The sequence below is a fragment of the Ochotona curzoniae genome, unplaced genomic scaffold (assembly GCF_017591425.1).
Source record: "Ochotona curzoniae isolate NIBS_2020 unplaced genomic scaffold, NIBS_Ocur_1.0 contig_3498, whole genome shotgun sequence".
In the NCBI taxonomy this organism is placed as follows: Eukaryota; Metazoa; Chordata; class Mammalia; order Lagomorpha; family Ochotonidae; genus Ochotona; species Ochotona curzoniae.
This window is the reverse complement of record NW_024465885.1, coordinates 29,909,854-29,932,238: the sequence shown is the minus strand read 5'-3', so window position 1 is coordinate 29,932,238 and position 22,385 is coordinate 29,909,854. Positions and strand designations below refer to the sequence as shown.

The following is a 22,385-nucleotide window of genomic DNA, read 5'->3' as shown; positions in this document are numbered from 1 at the left end:
TGCACATTATTATCATTCAGCATTAATAAAGAGCTGTTCAAAAGCAGCTTCAGACTGTGGAGGTGGATACACAAAACATTGGCAGTGGATAAGTACCATTTCTAGTACTGAGACTAAAAATTTGCAAGTATAACCAGAGAGGGAACGAACCATGCGTACAGATTTGCTAAATCTCAGTACAATAACAATATATAATAGCTGGAAAATAAGTCTTGCCAACAGAACTGAGTGTTCTCTAGCCTTTAGAAATTGTACGGGTCACGCCTTTAAGCAAATTTTGTGGCAAAATAAGTGCTGAGGAGGCATCATCCACTAGTAATGGGAAATCATGACTATAGTGAAAGATATTTGAATAAGAAGTAAAGTTAGAATCCAAAACATAATTCTCTCCCACAAAAATTGGCCTTTTAATCTGGCGTTAATATACACAACACATTTATCTCTCAAAAAATGCCCATTGTTTAAAGAAATTGGAGAGTGAGATATACCTATTTTAAGCACTTGATATTAGACTACACATATTTAAAAAGACTGATGGGCAAAATATATAATCAATTAAGACCAGAAAGGTAAACTGTTCCTAAAACACAGAATGATGAAATAGTTAAATAATAGATGATTTAAAAGGAGCCGGCCCTCCTTTTAACTCAGGGTTTTAACATATAATTAAGCATATGTGAGAAAAGAGATAGAAAAGCAATATCCAATAGTAGCATTCCCCATGTGTTAACAAAGTCCAGGAGATGAACCAGAAGGGAACTCAAAAGGAACGTGTCCTTACTGAAGGCAGCAGAAAGGTTGTATATTTTATTTTTGATGGAATGGAGCAAAATTGTTTACTAAAATAACTCTCCAAAAATCATTCTGATGTGCTAATAAAATAGAATTTGGGGGGGAGGGGATGGCAAATGGAAAAAATAAAACTAAGCAATCATTTCCAACTGAATACCAAATAAATAGCCTACTTAAATTCCCACTTGTTAAAAGCTATTGTTCCTTAATGTTTCCTTTTTTACAGTTTTATTGAGATTTTAGTAAATGTGTACAGATGTGCAGCCATCACCACATGCCAGTTTTACAACAATTCCCTTAACTCTGCATCTTCCCCCATGCCAGCGAGCAATCTGTCTGTGCTCTTATCCCAACCTAAGCCAAAAATTGCTCTTATTTCATTCCCTATAGTTTCTGTTCTTCTGGAATTTCATGTAAATAGAAATACACAGTGTGTAAGATGTTCCCTTCCTTCCCTTTGCATATTATTTATAAAGTTTGTTCACATAGTAATTTATTCTTTTCCTTTTAATCACCAAATAATGAAAGACCATTATTGTATGAACATGCCATATCTTATAGACTCATTGTGCAGTTGTTGGGAATTACAGTGTTGCTATTCTAAGTCTGAATATCATCGTGTTTGAAAAAACAGGACTTTGGGAATTGTGTTCTTGGGTAGATGTTGAGGAATGGAATGGCTCATGTGCAAAATATCTAGTGAATGCTTCTGAAACCACCAAAGCCATTTTCCAAAGTGTCTTTGCCGTTGTTCATTTCCATCAACATGTATGAGCATCTCAGTTCTGACAAATTCTTGACAATACTTGCAATTGTCAGACTTTTTGATGATAGCTATTCATAAGGTTTTTAGCTGTGTGATATTAGGAACTGATGGTAGGGGTTAAGGAGAAAGACATGATAGAGAGAACCCAGAAATGCATTCAGACAAACCAGCATATTTTATTTTTGTAAAGGTGCAAAAAAATCCAATGTGTGAGTTGGTTGGGTTCGTTTGTGTGTTTACTACCATGAAGCACCTGAAAGTAAAAAACTGCATAAAGATAAAAGGTTTACCTAGTTAATAGCTTTGGGGGGCTCTAGTGGAAGATCAGGCAGTCCTAGCTGTAACGCCCTCTAGTGAGGGTGGCAGATGGCAATGGTGGAGTGTGTGTAGAGGTAGGTCATAGGCTGAGAAAGGAAAGCAAAGAACACAATGTATAACTCGGGCTTTTATATGCAACTCTTTCATGAGAATTGCCATGTTTCAACTGAATGATTCTATAACTTAAGGACTTGCCATTGGACCCATCAAATCAAATTTTCACTCTAGTACCATTGATTTATGACTTGGGAATTTAAGTCCTGTGTGAATTTGAGAACCAAATGAATTTCAAAACAGCGCTCTGTCTGCAGGTCCATGAAATGCATGTCCTTCTCACACACAACACACAATTCATTCACAGAGTTTGGTGGAGAGGATTAGCAGAGGTGGAAGGAAGCACAATACAGGGAGAAAGACCTTCAAGGCATCTTAGAAATCTTTAAGGACTCCTCTATCATTACAGACCCAGAGATATGCAAGGCCTCAGGATCTCTAAGTACGCCTGCCTCCCATATCGGATCAGATTTCTATCCTGCTAATATTGTGAGTTATAGCTTTGAGGTTTGAAGTCCTATGTGAGTTTGAAAATAAAGCCATATTCAGACCATAGCAGAAATCTTTTCAGGTAATTGTGATAAAACATTTGAAATCTATAGAAAAGAAAAACCTCTTCTATAATTTCACAACTTATACAAATATTAGGTAAAAATATATTACAAATTTAAATGTAAAATTATAGGACTGAAAATATATATGAGGAAATTAACAAATGGAGAACTAGTCAGAATTCTTATACTTGATACCAGCTTTACCATAAGTTGATAAGTTGGAGCACATAGAAAGTAGAGATATTTTCTTTGGTAAAAGACTTGTTAGTAGTTAGAAAACCCAAACTAAATATTGATAAAAATATGTTTACAAAGCTAGTAAGCAGGAAATATTTACAACTCTCAAATGCAATACTAATATAACTAACAATCCAATTAAAAATTAGACAAAGGGCATGGATAGGTATTTAATTGAAAGGCAACCAATAAGTACATGAAGCATGTGCACCATCATTAACTGTGATGAAAATGAATTACCAGTATACACCAATCAAAAATAGCAAAAATTTTTTAAAGTGTTAACATGAAATGCTGATAAATATTTGGAAACAGAATCACACTTTGCTGGCAGGAATGTAAAATGGTATACTTTGATAATTTCACAATCCTTCAAATCTAAACCTAAAATTTCTGTAACACCTAACAATGTTTCACAGGACCAGTTATGTGAATTAAGTATGCTAGGAGAAGCTGAAACAAAGCCATGATGAGTGACAGAAGCTGCTTTTTTTTTTCAACCAAATCCATAAGTCATTTTCAAATATATGTCTTCAATTTCACATTTATATTTACTCATTTGTTTGGGCGGGGGGAGAGACAGAGAGAGGGCGAGCGAGAGAGAGAAAGTGCTCCGATCGAGCTGTTCACTCTCACAACTCCACAATGGCCATTGCAAAGTAAGGTCAAAGCTGGAAGCTGGGATCTCAAATCCAGGGTGCCAGGGGCCCAACTACTTTGGCAAACATTTGCCACCTCCTGGGGTGCACATTAGAGGCAAGCCAAAATTCCAAGTGGCACCAGAACATAAAATAAGCCACTTAAATCAGTATGAGATATAGGCATCTCAATTGGCAGCTTGATATCCTTCTGTATTGAATACAATACAGCCTGAATAATTTTATATGAATTGCACAGATAAAACCAAGTGAAGAGTGAAGAATAAGGAGAAATAAGTTAATCATGTATTTTCAGCAAATTTCAGTGCTTCCTACAACACTTATACTCTGAGAGTTTGGCAAGTAAACTATTACAAACGGAAAAGTAAAATTGTCAAATAGTCAAATGTATATAAAGTTGGCTATTTCTTTACAAAAAATGCTTTTGCCAAGATTTTCTAAAAACTGTAAGTTCAAACTTACAGAGGTTAATGGCATATGTGTTACATGTTGAGTTTTTAATGTGTATATAAAACAGAATTTTATCAATCAGCATATTTATCTGATGTATTCTAACCTTATAAACAGGAATTGTGTTTGACAATTGTATTTCAACAGCATGTTTCTGGAGAAGAATCCCTTGGTACAAAAATTCTAAGTTACTAATCAAAATAAGACACTTTCCCAGCTGAAAAAGCAAACAAATAAGTTTATGAAAAGTGACTCATATTTGGTTGAGAAAACATTTTTTTATTATGATGATTTTTAGTTTGTTTCTTGCCTGAGGTTTTAGTTATAGAGCCACACACATTTCTTTCAGAGGTTTCTGTAGGGTTTGTTCTAAATAGGTCAGCTCTCAAAACAAATTCTTCTGCTTTTATTCATTACATAAAATAATCTTTCAGGTAGGTTACGAGTCTGCTCGTGATGCTTGAGTCACGTGTCATAGGAATCAGCCCAAGCCCCAACTTCTCCATCTTTGAATCAGCTTTCTGCTTTTGAGCAGCTTCTGAGATAGCAAATAATGGCTAAAATACTTTGATCCCTGCCACCCATACAGGAGACCCAGAGACACAGAACAAGCTCTCTGCTCCAGTTTAAACTTTGCCCAGTCCTGGCTATTGTGTCCATTTGAGTTGAGACAGTAGATGGAAGATGTCAATATCTCTTTCAAGTAAAGTGGAAATAAGTAAAAACAAGCACTTTTCTGTCAGTAACATTCTAGGTTGAAAATAATTGTGCTGGAATCTTAAGACATTCTTACATTGTATTTATGATGCAATTACTCTTATCAATATTTCAGTAGTCAGAGAAGTGAGACTATCACTAATCAATTTGTTATCTCAACACAGAGGAGTTCCTCATGATTATCTCATTTCACCAAACCCAGTGTCGTAAGTGTGCATTAACAAACTTTTTCTTACTACCCTTTGCAACATGTAGACCTTCATTTTACTCAACACAAGGTTGGCTCATCTGTGGCCAACTGGACTGGAAGGAGTCACTGTTGGAAAAGTGTTCACGAAGGCCGGAAGGGCTGAGAGGCTGCCCCTGCCTGGGTGGGAAAGCACGCAGGGGCCCCGTCAGGAGCTCCCTTCTGACCATTCCTTTGCTTGCTGAAGCTGCAAAAACACAGAGAGCTGCAAGATCCTTACTTCTTTAGGACATGAAAAGGAAACCATGCAACAAAAACAAGTGGTGTCTGACATGGCATGAATTCTTTTACAAAGATATGAGTTGATCATTACAGGATCTCGACATAATTTTCCACTGATCAGGCTGAATGACCACACACAAAAAAACTTTATTCTCTTATCATGTAGTGGCTACAATGATTATAAAAAAAGCAAATGGTCCAATTTAAAATATCATATTCCCTACTATAATATAAAATATTAAGAGCAAACTAATTTGATGCATTATTAGAATTATCAAATAATTCAATAAGATATAAATTCAAAGCTTAATTTTCTAAAGTTGAATATGAACATAATTATTTTAATCTCAATGAAAATTTCCTGTAGTTAAAAGAGTCTAACAGATTTTGCTAAGAGGGGGGAAAAAACACCTTAAATGACATTATTTAAAAGATGACGAATTTATGTTCAACTGTTGAATGATTACAGACATGAACCAAAACTTAATTCTGAAAGAGAGAAAAAAAAAGACAACCTTCAAGGAAAAGTTGTGAGAATACACTGAAGTGAAACTCAGTGGATCAATCTCTATCAAAAGGCTTTAGAGTGTGACTACCTACCCACGTATGATTGGAACCTCAGAAAAGGCAAACATAGTGCATATTGCATGCTGCGTTATTGATACGTTGAAATGTTGTAAAGAGAATTAAATGCCTCTAAAGAAATGCAACGATTGCTTTAACTCGAAAACATCAATCTAAAATTAAACTCTTTAACATCTAAAACACCTAGTGTTATATTGTTTTCTTTCCTGTTTTTAAACTAAATGATTTTTAAAAAATTTAGCAGATTCATATTTAAAACTATAACCATATATGTGTTGCCAATTCCAACACATAACACTTAAGGCCAGTGGTAGCTCGTAATTCAGAGAAAACTTGGAAACACAACACACACATTTTGAAATTATTTTCCTCTGTTTTGATCAAAGTCTACAACCTTCTCTATGTCTGTTGAGCATTTTTGCGTAATACCAATATAATCAGAAAGCCAATGTTGTTATACATTAGATTAAGCTGCCACATACAACGCTGACATCCCACATAAGTTCTGGCTCCTCTCCTTCTGCTGACGCTTCGTGCTGACGCACATGGGAAGGCAGCGAAGACACCACAAATTCGTGGGACCTTACCACCCACAAGGAGCTCCAGTGAAGCTCCTGCTTCCTGCTTCTTGGCTGCAGCCTGGCTGAGATCTGCCTACTGTGGCCAAGTTCAAATAAACCAGGCCATGAAAGATCCCCCTGTGGTCTCTTTCTTTGTCTCTGTATTAACTTGGGATTGGAAAACAGGAGATCAATACATCTTTAAAAGAAAAATGAAATGAGAAACATCATCTTATTGTCATAGCAGGTTTTAAAAGATGACAAGTCTTTTAACATCTTTAAACAATGGTCACGTCGTATGAATATCTAACACAAAATTACAGGAAGGGTTTAAGTTCTCTGAGAGCTAGAAGGGAGCGTCATGCAGTTCTGTTCCCATTCACAAGAATGGGGAAGCATTTTTCTTCCAAAGACCATTTCGATATTTAGAACAACATTGGTGGGCCATACACAGTTACCAGCTAAAACATCACGCTATTACAGATGTCTGAATTTTGACCCGCTTACTGTTGTCTTAGCACAATCAGACCTGATGGTTTTACAGGCCTTATGCGGCCCACGGGTTGGATGCTCCCAACCCCTGAAAGACTGATATTGTAATTCTCTTTTCATAACTTGAGCTGTCTCTTCTTTCACAGAAAATGAAATTATGTTAAAATTTCATGAAAAAGTATGTATTGAAACTTTAGAAACCTTGTGGGGAGAATGAGAAAGAAAATCACTCTGGGCAGCAGAAACTGTAACTGAATCAGAACAAGAAACCCAGGGAAAACTCTTGGTACTTTGTACAAACATTGCAACGCATCTCTTACCACAGTAATTACAGGAACTAAAATCACAATCTAATTTTTGTCTAATTATACCTTATGATGTAAGAGGCGACTGAATTTATGCCATGCTGAAATGGTTGCTATCCCACCTTACGTCTCGTCATTCTTACTGTTCTGAAACACTGCTTCCCAATCGATGTTAACTCTATGTGAAACAAATCAAGTCTTCAGAGCATATCAATGCACTCATGCTCAACAGAGTGTGTTAAATGTTGTTTGCAGAAGTGTTTGGTGCAATCAGAATGCAGGATTTCAAAACATGTCGTTTCTCAATTAGGCATTTTCTATTATCCCATTGAATAAATAAAGATTTTAAACCAGTTTTTCAGTGCACAGCAAACTTTAAAGTTCATATATCCATGATCTGTGGAAGCAAAGCCATGTACACTTCTAGTCAATACTAGCTAAATTAGGTTTTCTATTAATTAAGCAAAATTGATTTCTGAAAAAAATGAGATAAAGTATCATTTCTACCACCTATATACTATACACGCTGGTGCCAAACATGAAAGCAAATTACTATTTGTGGGTTTTGATACATTGTCAAACTTTCCAGAGCTTTCCCATTTAATCCTTCTGATAATCACACGAATCAAGCTTCATTATTATTTTGCCAATGTGGAAACAGAGATACAGAACAATGCTGGTAAATAAATTCAATTCATTTAGTTCAAACATATTTTATGACAAAGATGCTAAGAAAGTTTCCAGAAAATAAAATGATAAATTTGGGTGATTTTTGTGTTCTATTTTCCAAATATATGGCATTTTAAAAGTACAAGGCATGCTACCTAAACAAGGACCCTTAAATGATGTACCAAATAATTGGTCTGTCTTATGATCCCCTCAATGCAAGGATGGATTGACCCTTAAATATGGGTAGAGGTTTTGAAAAAGGATTTATGCTGCCCTACCTTTGACATTAGTATAACCCTGACAAGATTTTTTTTAGCAAAACGTATCTCTAAAATGCTTTTACACAATTAGCTAATTGCTTTAATATCATATTAATAATAATCTTTAAATCATTCATGTATTGCACAAGCTTCTGGCTTCTGGTGTTGGATTGACTCAGCTCCAGCCTTTACAGCCACTTGGGAAGTGAACTAGCAGACAGAAGATCTTTCTCTTGCATATTCTCTCTGCACATATATCTGTCCAATTAAACAAATTTTAAAATATACATATACTTCCTAAGATATAATACATAAAATCTCATTATAGATCCACATTAACAAAGGAACATTTTCAACTAGCTTGAACTTGAACTCAGCAAAATATGACTCCAGAATTTACTTCTCTTCATTTGTCAATTTATTTTACAAAATAGTCAAATAGTATTGTGTTTCGAATCTATTATTATGGAATATCCTATTATTATAGAATATATAGAATAATATAGAATATATTACTATATTAATATAGTGATATGAACATTAATGTTAATTAATGCATTAATATTAATATAGAACATCCTATTATTAAAGAATATCCTAATATCCTAGCATGTTTTTCTCTTAGCCTGTGCAGTTTAAAATGTTCATTATCTGGTTAGTTACAGAACAAAGTTTGGTGATACATGTTCTCATTTCTTTACAACTGCATTTCAAACACTTTAGAAATATATAAATAACTTCATGGTGTTTTTTATTCTAAACAAAATGCTTTTATCTTCCAAAACTGCTTTGCAATTCACAGAGTAATCATTAAACTATTTTTATCCTGAACAAGAGAACTCATGGACTGAGGTTATAGAAATCGAGTAAATTAAAGATCTAATAGGTATTTAATTTAAGAAGGCAATGGGCATGAGAGAAAAGGGAGCTGTAAAAGAAAAGTAGATAACTTTGGTTTAAACACATTACAAAAGTAAAGAAATTTCCTCGGGTATAAACAGAAATGAATGTGAGAATGTGAACAAAAAATGACAGAGTAGAATAATTTAAACAGAAAGGTTAATTTTAAGTAGTTTGGAAGGACAGAAGTTGTTATTTTGATAATGCTCTGGAGAATGTGTAATTTGAAAATAAAATGTGTAATAAGAAAGAACTCTAGAACTTCTTTTAAATATAATCATTGATTCGTTATGGAGATCAGTCATCTGTAACCAGCACAGCTTACGTTTGCACAGCAAGACAACTCTTTTCTCCACAATCAGTGTAACAACAACAACAAAAAATCCCTTCCAATCTTCCTAAATAAGCTCAAGACATTATTCTCTTCATTTTCAGTATTCTTAGTTACTCTTAATTGAGCAATATATTCTACTTGTGATGAGCTATTAAGTGACAGTCTTACCCTTTGATAATCGCAATGGTTTCGTTAGACTTTTTTGAAGTGGTCACCTTCTTTCTTCTAACTGCTCAAGTTAAAATCTGAAACAAGAAATGTAATCACAAGGCCATTAAACAAAAAGGATCCACGGATTGCTGCATTTGAAACATTCAGAAGATGACAGCATGATTAAACTGCTTCCAAGAAAAGAATTAAACATCAGATACCATTAGCAAAATATGATCAAAGACAAAGTGAATAAGTGAGTGTTGAGGCTAGGAGAGATAAACCACTAGCTGAAATGCAAGCATTCCACATTATAGAGGTAGTTTGTGTCCTGGCAATCCTGACTCTGATCTAGCTTCCTGATAATGTCACTGAGAAAGCAGCAGATAATGGCTCAAGCACTTGGGATCCTGTCAATGTGGGGGAACCACATGCAATTCTGGGTCCTTGACTTCAGCTTAGTCCTGCTGGTATCTAGCCAATCAATCAGCAGATAGAACTTTTCTCCCTCTCCTTTTGTCTCTTCTTCTCCTTGGGTCCCTATGCCTTTCAAAAATAGACATAAATACTTTCTAAGAAAAACTGAAGATACAATTGTAAAATTCATATGAAGACCTGAGGGAGGCTGGAGATTATGACAAAGGGTCATTAGGTCAAGCCATATAAATAAATAGCTCTTAAAGAAGAAGAGATTAGCCTTAAAAAAAAAAGAATAAAAGTCCACTTAGGGTCCTGATTCTGGAATCTAGGAAGTCCAAGAGCACAGCATGGACACCTGTTTCATCTGGTGTTAGCCTAATGCATCATCACCTGGTGGTAAGGTGAAGGTCACCCAATGACAGAGCAAGCAAGAGGGTGCTAGCTTAAGTTTTCCTTTCTTATAAATCTATCATTGCAATTTTGGGTATCCCAGCCTCACAACCTCTTCTAATTATTTCACTAAAGTCCCATCTTTCAATACCATTAACATAGGATCTGGGGAACTATGTACTATGTTATTCAACAGGGAAATAAAGTAAAAAAAAAATGACTTGTTAAGAAATCTTTTAGAGTTTTATTCAAGTAAGATATTGAACCAACACAAGTGCTTGGTAGCTGTTAAACAGATAAACTAATAATGGTGTCTGCATAAAATGGAGTACTACTAATAAAATTAGAGTAACAGACTATTAATGCAGACCACATGGTTGAATCTCATAATCAATACACTCAAAAGAATATAGACATTGAGATGAAGCTCATATTCTATGTTATCCTATTCACATGAGATTATAGAACAGACTAACAATTCTAAGAAGTAATCACCTAGGTTAGTGGTGAATGGAGAGGAATGAACTGCAACTTGATATAAGGAAATTTTTCTAGGCGATGAAAATGTCCTGTGGCTATTAATTACCCTGGTGTTTGTCCAAGAATTCACAATTAATATATGTGCAAAATATTGCATGTATTTTATTTCTTAATAGTGATTCATTTAAAAATAAAACAAAACCTGCATTCAAAACAATGTGTATATAGAAGTCATTGCTTCCTGTTTCCTTGGTCGGAGCTCAAAAAAGCACACCATGGTTCCATATCACCACAAAGTCTCTCCATGCAAGGCTTAGTTTTCATTTTGTTTCTCTTGTATTCCAGACAAAAGAGAATGTTTTTATACTCCAACTTCATAAAAATCAGTGACAGTGATAAAGACTCATTGGCATCCACTGGTCTGTAGTATTTTTTTCCTCCAGTTGGTTTAGCAATGACAAATAGAGTTTGAGAATTAAAAGGCCCAAACTCTCAAAGCCACAGTGATTATTTTGTAGTCATGGGAACCAACAACTAGCAGAACCTGTTTTAAAAGCTGTCTAATCCATCAGTGACAGTTATGCAGCACTGGTAACAAGGGAATATAGAAATGATTTAAAAACTTAACTGACCAGTGACAACTGCTTCAGTGAACATGGATATGTAGCCAACATCACAAAACACACTCTGGGAATAATGTCACCCTTCTTTGACTTTAATTAGTCATCAAAAACATGATTATATGAATGAATACAACCTGTGTCTTTCCCTGCTACCTTCACAAAGATGACCATTTTTCTAAATGCTGTCAATTTGCTTTATTGTACTTCTATTAACTAATCAATAAGACTGAGTCCCTCAAGCTGTGATGTTTGATCTTATTGGTGATTGAGCAGATGTCTTTCGGTAATATTCAAGTTCTCTTCTACAGATGAGGAAAATGAGACAAGAAAATTGTGCGGATTTGTTTTAAATAGAGCTAATGCTCTTAAAACTAGCATAATCAGGGTGTGGTACTCTTTCTACCCCAGGATTCATATACACATGTATATTCTGACATTCATATCTACACAACATGAAATTTCCCAAGATAATAAATGCTTCTTAAATAAACCTCATAGTTATCCTGAATCTTTTTTTTTTTTTGACAGAGGCCTTAGGGATCTAAACATGAGCAATATATATCTGAACATCAATGACTTCACAGTGAAGTGTTGCAAACACATAAAAGATAGCAGAGAGTCAGGTGATTAATGCAAACTAAGACTTGTTTCCTAGATTCATTGTTAGTGCGAGTTCAATGACTCATACAGTACCTTTACAGAGTTTTGGTTGTCAATCATAAATGTATACTTTGCAAGGTTATTGGCGAGTTTCAGGACCCATGATCATATGCGCACAATTAAAAACATGGCAACTGTTTAAAACAACAGAAAGGTAGGCAATCCCTCAAAACTTATTCTACGAGGTCAATATCACTTTAATACCAAAACAAGATAGAGACACAACAGAGAAAGAAAACTATAGACCAATATCGCTGGTGAACATAGACACTAAATCTTCAACAGAAAACTAGTCAATGGAATGCAGCAACCTATCAGGTAGATCATCTACCAAGACCAGGTTGGATTTATCCCTGCCTTTTAGGGAAGGCTTCACATACACAAATCCATAAATATGATATATCACATCAAGACATTGAAGAACAAAACACATATGATAGTTTCAATAGTTCAGAGAAAGCATTTAATAAAATCCAACACCACTTCATGCTAAAATCTCTAAACAAAATACAAGCATCTGGGACATTCACTAGGACTATTTCTGATCAAGAAATGAGCTTCTCTTTTTAGCTACTACTTATGGTTGATAACATGGGCTACAGTATCCTAATTAGTATATAAACCATCTCATTATGCATGTTAAAATAATGCCTTCTATTGTATGAAACTTGTGCCTGAATGGATTGTATGTGGGCAAAAAGAAAAAAAAGACAACATGCAAAGGAATTCACAGATAAGAAATAGTTATCAATATTTCAAGGCATTACCCCCATGGAACTTGCAGTTCCTTGTCAAATGGAACACATCCCAAGAACTGAAGTAACAGTTGCAGTCTCAGTAACCAGCTTGAGATTTACCCCAGGTAGAACTGCAGTACTTGAAGCTGATTGTTTTGTGATAGTGAGTGCAGTTGTTTATTAAATAGCTACTACTACCAACCATGTCCAAAGATGAAATGTACCACAAGACTGATGATCTCCATTTTCTGCCAAACACAAATACTCTAAGTGATCCTTCTCTGACATCACAATGCATACACATTGAATTGGTAAAGTTAGATCTAGGGTTTTATAAAGTCTATCATTCTTTGTAGTCATTCGCATAAATGTTATTAGTGTAGTGTAGTGCTATTAGAAAGCAATGGATACCAAGAGCTCTTAAAGTCAAGTTCTCACATCAAGACAAGACTCCTTACCCCATTGTTATCTTCAGTGAATATTTATAGGATTTGATAATAGCAAGACTCAGACATCTCCAAACATAAAAATTGCCCATTGCCTGAAATTCTTCATGGCCTGACTCACTTCTTAAACTGAAGTAAAAGAGCACATATTGAAAATGTATTCTTGGCAAATGCTTGGATAAACTATAGCTTCCTGATTAAATATGCACAGTAAATTTCAACACTGATCCCAGGTGATACGTTGGGTGTCAGGTTTTACAAAGTAATTTTTTTTTCCTGGTTTCTCAGTCATCATCATATCCTGATTTTAAAAATCAATCCATATTGTACAAAGTCTCACCCCAGCTGGGTAAGCTGAGAGTGAGAAATGAAAATAAGATTGATTTTCATGTAATGAATAAGGGACTTGTGACTTCAATGCTAGAAAATCAGAGAAATGAAAGATAGGGGATTTTAAGTACCTTGAGAACGCCCTTCTTCCGAAAACAACTTGATCCATGAGAACTGAGATATTTTGAGGTTATAAGTTATGGGTTAAAGCAAAATCTCAGTTCACCCAAGTCTGGTTAAACACAAAGTTCTTTCTTAAACAAAATTTCTGGTAACACAAAGTTTTGCATCGCTTTTACCTGAAACCATAATGAGAGAAGTTTTGATATGGGTAGAGAAAATTAAAAGATAAACAAATGACACTTGTTTATCACATAGCTACACAAATAGGCATTCACATTGGGTGCCAGATTTGCCCAGAACTTAACTGAGAATCCTGGAAGAAGTTTCAATGAGCCATTAGTACTGCTTCAGCCAGTTTCTCCCCAAAGATTTGGGCATTCACATCCCATGGCCACGCAGGAAAGCTTGGGGGTAAATCTACATATTTGCGGACAGTAGAGCCACAGTTGGGAAATATTTCTGTGGGAACATCCTGGTAACAACTTCCACAGTGCATTTTCACCATAATCAGTCAAAGAAATTCCCATTTTAACCCCATATGTCTTTGAGATTTGTTTTTGCTTTTTACATTTGTACTATCTTCTACTCCATTTTCATGTATCTCAAGCTTTATTTTCCCTTAGTTCCTTTAGCATTAAGCAATTAAAAAAATCATTCTCCTGTTGCAAAGATGGAGAGCTACTTTTACTTATTTCTCTCATTCAGTACAATTACCCTAGACTATATTTAAAAAAAAAAAGTTGTGAAAGATACAGAGAAGAAGGTAAACTGGCCTAGGACTATGGTGCTAAGAAAGGAGGTCATTGGCACAATAGCTGAGTTTTCTTTCTGTTTAATGCATTCCATGTTTGGTACTGAAGAAAAACCAAGCATCTTAACAAGCTAATACTTGCAAACTAGAAAGCTTTAATAAAACCTATTTTCTTTTCTTTGGACTAGAAAGCAATATCTGGTCAGTTCAAAACAAATAACACACACACACACACACACACACACACACACACACACACACACACAAATTGGAGCCCCATTCATGCCTTCCAGAGTCTATAAGAACAGAGCATGAAATCTTAATTTCCAATGTAGTCAAGCTGTAGAGATTATTCTTCCAGGTCCAATAAACCATAGCAAAGGGGTCAGAGCAGACAAAGTGAGCCGAGAATTCTCCATTAAGCATTAAGGGATTGCCCAATGATTGTGTCAGTGTCTGTGGAAACTGCAGGGGAATCCTGATTCCAACCTAGTCCTAAAGGAATGCAATTCCTGCCCTCAGTGATTCAGGTGTCTCGTGCAGAGACACAAGCCCAGAGCAGGACAAGGATGCTCCCACTCCAGTGCGGTGTCAGTGGGGATCATAAAGGAAGCAGCAAGACATTCCTCCAGGAAACAGAAAGGTCAAGCGGGAAACTCCCATCCCCACACTTACTTTATCTCTACCATGATACCCATGTTCCACTCTCCATACAAACTAGTGTCTGCTGAGTATGAACTGAAATTCATTTGTCACACTTATCTCCAGATTTATTTTCACCATCGCTCCCAACCCTGTACATATATGTCTCCTAATAATTTATAAGTACCCACATATCTTGTATGTCCCATAATAAGCTATAAGTACCCATATATATAATCATTGGCAAATTAGAATTCCCAAACATTGCCAAACATAATTATGGATACTGTGTGTGAGAATGGAACCTGGTAAAAACACTCAATCTTCATTCTTTAAGTAAAATACTTAATTTCCTACTGTTCTAAACTTCTTCACATCTTTACTGATTCTGTACTTTACTCCAAACTTCTTTGTATTGAAACACAACTCCCAAAGTCTTTCCTTGTTTGATAATCTTTAAGATGCTACTTCGCTAAAAATCCCACTACTTTTCTCCTGTTTCAGTCATTTTTATTGGATCTTTATTCATGAGATAATGGCATAACCCAAAAGCAATGTAAGCCTTTTTATAGAATGTTTCCACTTTGAGATAAGACTACTAAAGTTCTTGTAAACGTTTCCACTCTTAAAAGTGGGAACTTTCTCTGGTCCTTACTTAGTTCCAACTTTGGGTCTTCACCCTCTCTGCAATGACCATCAGGGTCACTCCAGAGTCCACCACCCCTCCAAACATACACACACACACACACACACACACACACACACACACACGAGGATAGGCAGAGAACAAGGAAAGCTTGGTCAGCATGGACTCACACATACCTTACTAGGTAGGACACAAAGAGTAAGTACTCCTCACACAGATATGGAAGATTTCTCTGCACACCCCTCCTAAAACTGTTTTGCACCTCAATTGTTGAAATGTCATTGTAGTCGTCACAAGTTGTTGCTAAGAAATTACATTTATTTTTAACATATTGTTTACTCAATACTATGTCAATTAATTCCATAACATTATTTATTGTTGCTGATGTTATGTTGTGGCTTTTAATTGATTGGGATTTTACTCTGTTGGCTCCACCTTCAGACCAGAGAAGTTCTCCACAAGAAGCTGTTGAACTTATCTGGATAATAAGATGTTAGACCTTATACTTGGTATATGCTTGCAATGAAGGAATCTCAACTGAACCTGAACTGTGGTTACACAACAAGGTGGAGGAATCCACCATGGGGGAAGGGTTATGGGAGGGGTGGGGGGAATCCCAGTGCTTATAAAACTGTGTCACATAATGCAATGTAATTATTAAAAAAAAAAAAAGGTGGGAATTGGCAGACCATGCAGGATTTCAGAACCATTGGATATCTTCGTGTCTTCATTTGTTGTAACACATTTTCACCTGGTTCATTTTCTCAAGAGAAAAAAAAAATATATTGTGGACTATCTTTTCCATTTAAACAAATAAAGAAGAATCACTTCCTACATTTCCTGATTTTACTTGACGTAATGTGATTTTCAGGGGTGGATATTGTTAGGAAAGAGCTGGGTCAATTTTAATATTAAAGAAGGGAAACCTTACTATCTCTTTTTTTTTGGTGCCATAATTGTAAGGAATTATTCACATCCTTATAAAATAGATAAAACCATTTGATCGTGTTGTAAATAAAAATTCTTGAAAATGCTTAAAACTATGAAAATGGAACTTTTATGCCCTGGATTCTGTACTTCTGTAGAGTTATCTAGAGTACTATCAAGATTATAATTTTTTTCAAAATGTGTAATCTACAAACATGTGAGATGCAAAAACTTACTTGCAAGTACAATAAAACTGGTTTTTACACTGCAAAACAAAAAAATGGTTTTCACAGAGATGGCTTATCATCCCAGGGGTTGGTTTCTTTTTTTTTTTTTTTTAATGAGAGCGATATTGTGAGTTAATTAGATAGTAATTTTATTGTAGTTCGTTTCAAAAATATTATGTGCTAGATGGCCCACACTCTTTGTTTCTAAGCGATCTATCCTTTCAGGCACTCTAAACAGGAAGAATGACATCAACACTTCAACTTTCCTCTTGATGTTTTTCTTTATAATTAAAATATAAATTGATTATGCATATTGTTATCACAAAATAGATCAACTGTACAAAACATTTTTTGATTTTAAGGATTCAGTTATAGTTCTGGGCATATGCTGGGAAATCTCTAGACCTTGCTTCAATTTAAGTTTCTTTGATTGGATCTGCAGCTACAGCAAGACAAATTCTGGCCAGTAAAGGCCCAGAGCACTTACAGGGATGGTAGGAAATGCCAGGACTGTGGCAGAAACGCCTAAGGTTATCCGCAGCTTGATGTTCTCTCAATGTTCAGGAGTTAGGCTTTTAGTATATGGCTTCTAGTATCTGTTGTTTTCCATATAGTCACATAGAATTATAAAGAGTACATTCAATTTTCCTACCTGGTGAGCTCTGCAATGTGTCTTCAGCAGCATTTAAGATTCATTTTCCCAGAAATAAATGCAAGAATTTAATAAGAGTTCATAATATTAGAAAACTAGCATTATCAAGACAGAAATCCTTCTCTAATAGCTTTGGCATGCTACTCTGCAGTTTACAATCTGCTACACACATAACTTCAATGGATGGCCCCATCCAATCATGTTGGATTGAACACAATTCCATGTTTTAGATGATTCAGCAATACACAAAATCAGCCTGGCACTAACCATGCAAATACAATCTTAACTCATTTTTTTTTTAAGAAACCACAGATTTTTCCCTTAAGGAAGGTCTGTTTGCAGCCAAACAGCCACTTTTGTAAGAAAATTATTCTCTAAAGGAGCATTTTAGGACTTGAACTCAGAATTCTGACACATTTACTACATTAAAGTATCTAGCTATTAAAAAAAAACTGTCTATCTAAAAGCTAGATATACTAAGTTAGCTTAATTTTCTTATTTATACTGTTTAAATAACAACATAAAGGCACATATACATAAAATTATACCAAAGGACTCATTTCCCTTGTTGGATAAATCATTGGGTTCCACATCTTGGATAAAGAAAGTCTTGTCTACTTTGGTCCCAGTGATGATTTATTGCTTCATAGCTCCAAGTCCACCCTTTGATACTGGCACTGACCCCTGTAAATATGTCTCCTTTGTCAAATGCACAACATCGTGTGCTATCAGTAGATGGCTTTAGAGAATACTGCAAGAAAAGGAGGCTTGTTTCCCTTGAATTTTTCTCTGCTTGGTTCTGGGATGTACAACCTCCAGCAATACGTGGGACACCCAAAGTGGGCCTTCTCCACTGAATCCCATTGTATGGCATGGGTGTCCCATGAGTAATTTTCCAGGACATCAGCAGCTTACCAGCAAATTCCTCAACATTTTGTAATGGACAGTGTCTCAAGCACCACAGAAGTTCCTTGTTACTTTTGCTGACAATACACCTCAGAGAACTTTACCATGTAATGGGTCAAATCCATGGCCCCCATCTCATACATGACAGGAAAGAGATTTCTCCCAGGTTTGTTCCATCTTTGAATGATCTGCATACTCAGGGTATGGAAATGATGACTGAATCCCATGTCTGCTATTCCACTATGGCTCAGAGTTCTTTTACTTTAGGTAGTAGAACTTACTCTTGTCACTGAAACTGAGTTATTTTCTTGAATAAATTCTCCTCGTATTACATGATGACTTTCTTGGTTTCTAGTGTCCTGAAAAGATTGATTCTAACTATTTTCTTGCTGTTTTCAATATTTTTTGAGGGAACCAATCATTAATTTTCAGAAATCTTTACTCTTGTCTAAAAGTGGCCTTAATTCCATTGCATCAAATTACAATTTTCTAGTTTTTCTTTAATATTATTCTTAGTTCATACTCCAGTTCTCAGGACTTGCATCAGCAGTCTAACACATGCTTTAATTTTGATGTTAACACAGCCATTCTAGTTCTTTTCCTTAAGCAATCTGAACACACTATTCTGCCGTCAACGATTTATCATAGGAACTGAGCTTTAGGTCTTGTTTTCCTCTTCAAGGATACTTTATACTCTGGTAACTTTTAAGACTCTCTCATCTCTGTTCTCTGCAGTTTCAGCTGCACCTAGAGGTGGTTTTCCTTATGTATATCGTACTGACATTTGGTCATGCCTTTCAAATCTGTCCCTTGATCTCTTATTAGCTTTGAAAGAATCATACATAGTCCTTCTTCAAGTATTCACTTTCTGTATCCTCTTTTCCTTTGATACTCCAATTAAATATATGTTAGCCCTTTTCATGAAATATAGCATTTCTTATATCCTTTTATACTTTTTAAAAATTGTTATGATAGTATTCCCTCTGGATTTCTTCAGATCTATCAACCCACTAGTATTCTGCAATTTAGTTCTTAAATAAAAACCTCAGGGTCTGAGCTACATGCTATCATTGTTCACGGAGGATTTCATAGGCAGGATTTCATAGGGGATTTCATAGGGGGATTTGGTCATCCTAGTTTCTTTATGTCATCAGTCATTGAAATTACTCATTCCAGGGTTTGGTCCCTTTGAGGGCTGTGATATTTGTTTCTCTTACTGTGCAATCCTTGTAGGTGTCGGTAAAAGGTTTTCCTAAGTCCTGTCATCATAGATCTGCCTTGAGCTCCAAGTACTGTTTCTCCTTACTTCCTAGCCTGTGAGTCATCCTAAAGCATTTCTCAGCTTCCCACCTCATGGCTGCCTCTTGAGGAGTGGTAAACATATTGAAGTGAAAAGCAGTAAGTGAGTCTGGAATTTATTTGTATGGACTTCCATTCTTTCTTGGGGCCTAGCTCCCTAAATCCTTAATTTTTATTACTTATTGAATACATAAGTAATAAAAGGTAGATATACACACCTTCATATATACCTATATATGAAGGTATATGTATATGTGTATATATATTCAAATATATATACATACATGAAACATTATTCAATTATCTATTTCTTCTTTACACAGTATGTAACTAAAGTAACTGAATATACCAATTTCAAAATAAAAACTCTATTGAGAATTTCAGTTCTCGATCTTGAGTTTATGAATCTGATTTTTAAGAGTAGTATCTACCCAGAGTAAGAGTCATTTTCTACTAGAGGACATATTTGAACTTTACTGGAATTGGAAAAGATAACACCAGTATCTCATTGTTGACTTCCTGATGCTACAACAGATGGAATTTGTGACAATCCCCCGTATGTGTGCAGATATTGAATCTTGGGCTTTGTTTCACAGTTGCTGATACAGATTATTTGTAATGCCAACAAACTTATTCCATAAATCCTGTAAAAGTAGAAGGAACAAAAACATAGTTTTAAGTATTGGCTAGTATATTAGCTTTCTGGGGGCAGCCAAAGCGAAGTCCATAAAATGGGTGGCTTACAAAGACAGATTTTTCACATTTTATAAACATAGAGTCCGAGATCGTCTTTCCCCCTGCACTGTTGTCAAGCTGAGGTCTCTATTCTTGGTTCATAGATAGCTGTCTCCTCCCTGTGTCATTACTTGGCCTTCCATCTCTGTCTCCAAGTGTCCCCTTATATGATCACTGATTCAATTGCATTAAGGTCCATCCTAATGACCTCATTTTAATTTGATTATTTCTCTAAAGCCTCTATATCTAAATACAACTTACGTTCGGAGGTAACAATTTTGAACGGGTGTACACGGTTTACCCCTTACATCTGACCTAAGGAACCTTGGCTCTCAGGAAAACATGTCATTTTTTCCACACACCTGTAGTAAAAAAAAATTTGGAGTCAAACCCAAAATTCTCAGAAGGAAATGGCATTCCTAGCGTATATCAAACTTAGTACTAAAGTCCCTGAGATTGCCAAATTTCTAATCTTTTGAAAGCTTGGATATTCAACATTTCTTTGAATTTAATAGGATTTCAAAGAGCTCTAGCAAATATTTTTCACTTAATCTTAATTTCTTAATTTTCAGAAAATACTAGAGAGTAGAATATCATTGCACATCTCAAGGGAGACATTTTAAAATAAGTGAAATTACTTTTTTCCAAAAGAATTTACATCATTCCTTCACAAATAAACCCATGAAAGCACAGAGCTTCAGGTTCTTGATTGTGGGAAATATCACAGGCACTAAATTCCGGTAACAGTAGATCTCACACTGGGTAAGAAGAATTGAGAGAAGCAGCTATTTAGACTTAATATAGTTTCACATGTTATTCAGCTTTTATTTAACAAATATATACTATAGCTTTGCCTTATTTAAAAGTCGTTTCAGCAGATTCAAAAAGAAAATACCAACCTACAGGTATAGTCCTAACATAATTTATTCCCCAGACGGGGAGAAACTAAAGCCAGGGAATGTTTTCTCAAAAATTGTTGGACATTGTCTTTACACAGGGCCCACCTCACTTTGTTGCAATTGCCTGAGCTCATATAGTCATTGCAAGACTATCATAATGAATATAGAGATAAAATGAAGAAAAATAAAACCAGCAGCACTTCAACTAGAAAAGCTGAATTTCCACTAAGGTTAACAATCATTTATGATGTTGATAGTTGAGGAATAGCCAACAATAGAAAACATTTTAAATGCTGAATTAAAGTTATGACAGTCACAATATCAGGTTTCACATTTCCATTAGTTGCCTTAGATAAATACAATTCATTTTTCACGTGTCTGTGACATGAGAACAAAAAAAGTTATGGAAATTTTTTCTTTGTTTTACACTTTTGACTAATTGTGTAATATTGCATAACCCTGGAGAACACAGGATTATTACTTAGTACAGACTTTCCAGAAAAAATGCAAATTGAAGAAACTTATAATTAAGGTGTCTATAATAGTGTCATCTTAAAGGAAAACTGTAAAGCAGCCTTCAAAATGAAAGTGCAGAGTTTTGAGCAAGAATATTTAACACTTTTCATGTCAAAAAGAAAAAAAAAACTTCCCTACACACAGTGTTATGACACCACCTGCTGGGAGTTTAGAAGAAAGCAGGCAAGACACGGCAATTAAAAGAATGGCCAAAAGACGAACAATGATAAGGACATAGAAGAAAGTGGTAAAATTACCAAATTTACATGTTAGTGCAGCTTCTAATGTAACCTTTTATATTCACTATATTTGGTATTTATATTTTGGTATAATATTTTAGCCAGAACATTCATAACCTAATGAACTTTGATTGGTTAAGTGAAACTGATATTCTTGTTTATTAAACAAAACATTCATATACTAACCTATTATGAGAGATTAGTGCTTGTAAGATAAATTTGATTCTACTCTGGCATGAGAATACCAGAGAAGACCGACTTGATAATCATGTGGCATAGGTTGGGTTCTCTGTAAGCCATATTGAGGTTCATCAGTACCTGTGAAAAGATGCGCAAAAAACCTAGGATGGGTAGTAAGGCAGAACTGTGATCTTAAAGTCATTGCCAAATAAGTGGTCAACTCTGGGGTGTACACGGCTTAGTTTAAGCCAAATGACCTCTCCTACAATCCACGCATTTGCAGCAT

At 35.3% G+C, this 22,385-nt stretch overlaps 2 non-coding genes across 2 annotated transcripts; one reads left to right on the top strand and one right to left on the bottom strand.

Annotated features, from left to right (window-relative positions):
- The first annotated feature begins 5,440 nt into the window (after positions 1-5,440).
- On the top strand, positions 5,441-5,514 carry LOC121156989. The gene has a single exon (XR_005883967.1). It is a non-coding gene; the product is annotated as a small nucleolar RNA SNORD5 (small nucleolar RNA).
- A 13,232-nt stretch (positions 5,515-18,746) lies between these two features.
- LOC121156988 lies at positions 18,747-18,816 on the bottom strand. The gene has a single exon (XR_005883966.1). It is a non-coding gene; the product is annotated as a small nucleolar RNA SNORD104 (small nucleolar RNA).
- Positions 18,817-22,385: the final 3,569 nt, after the last annotated feature.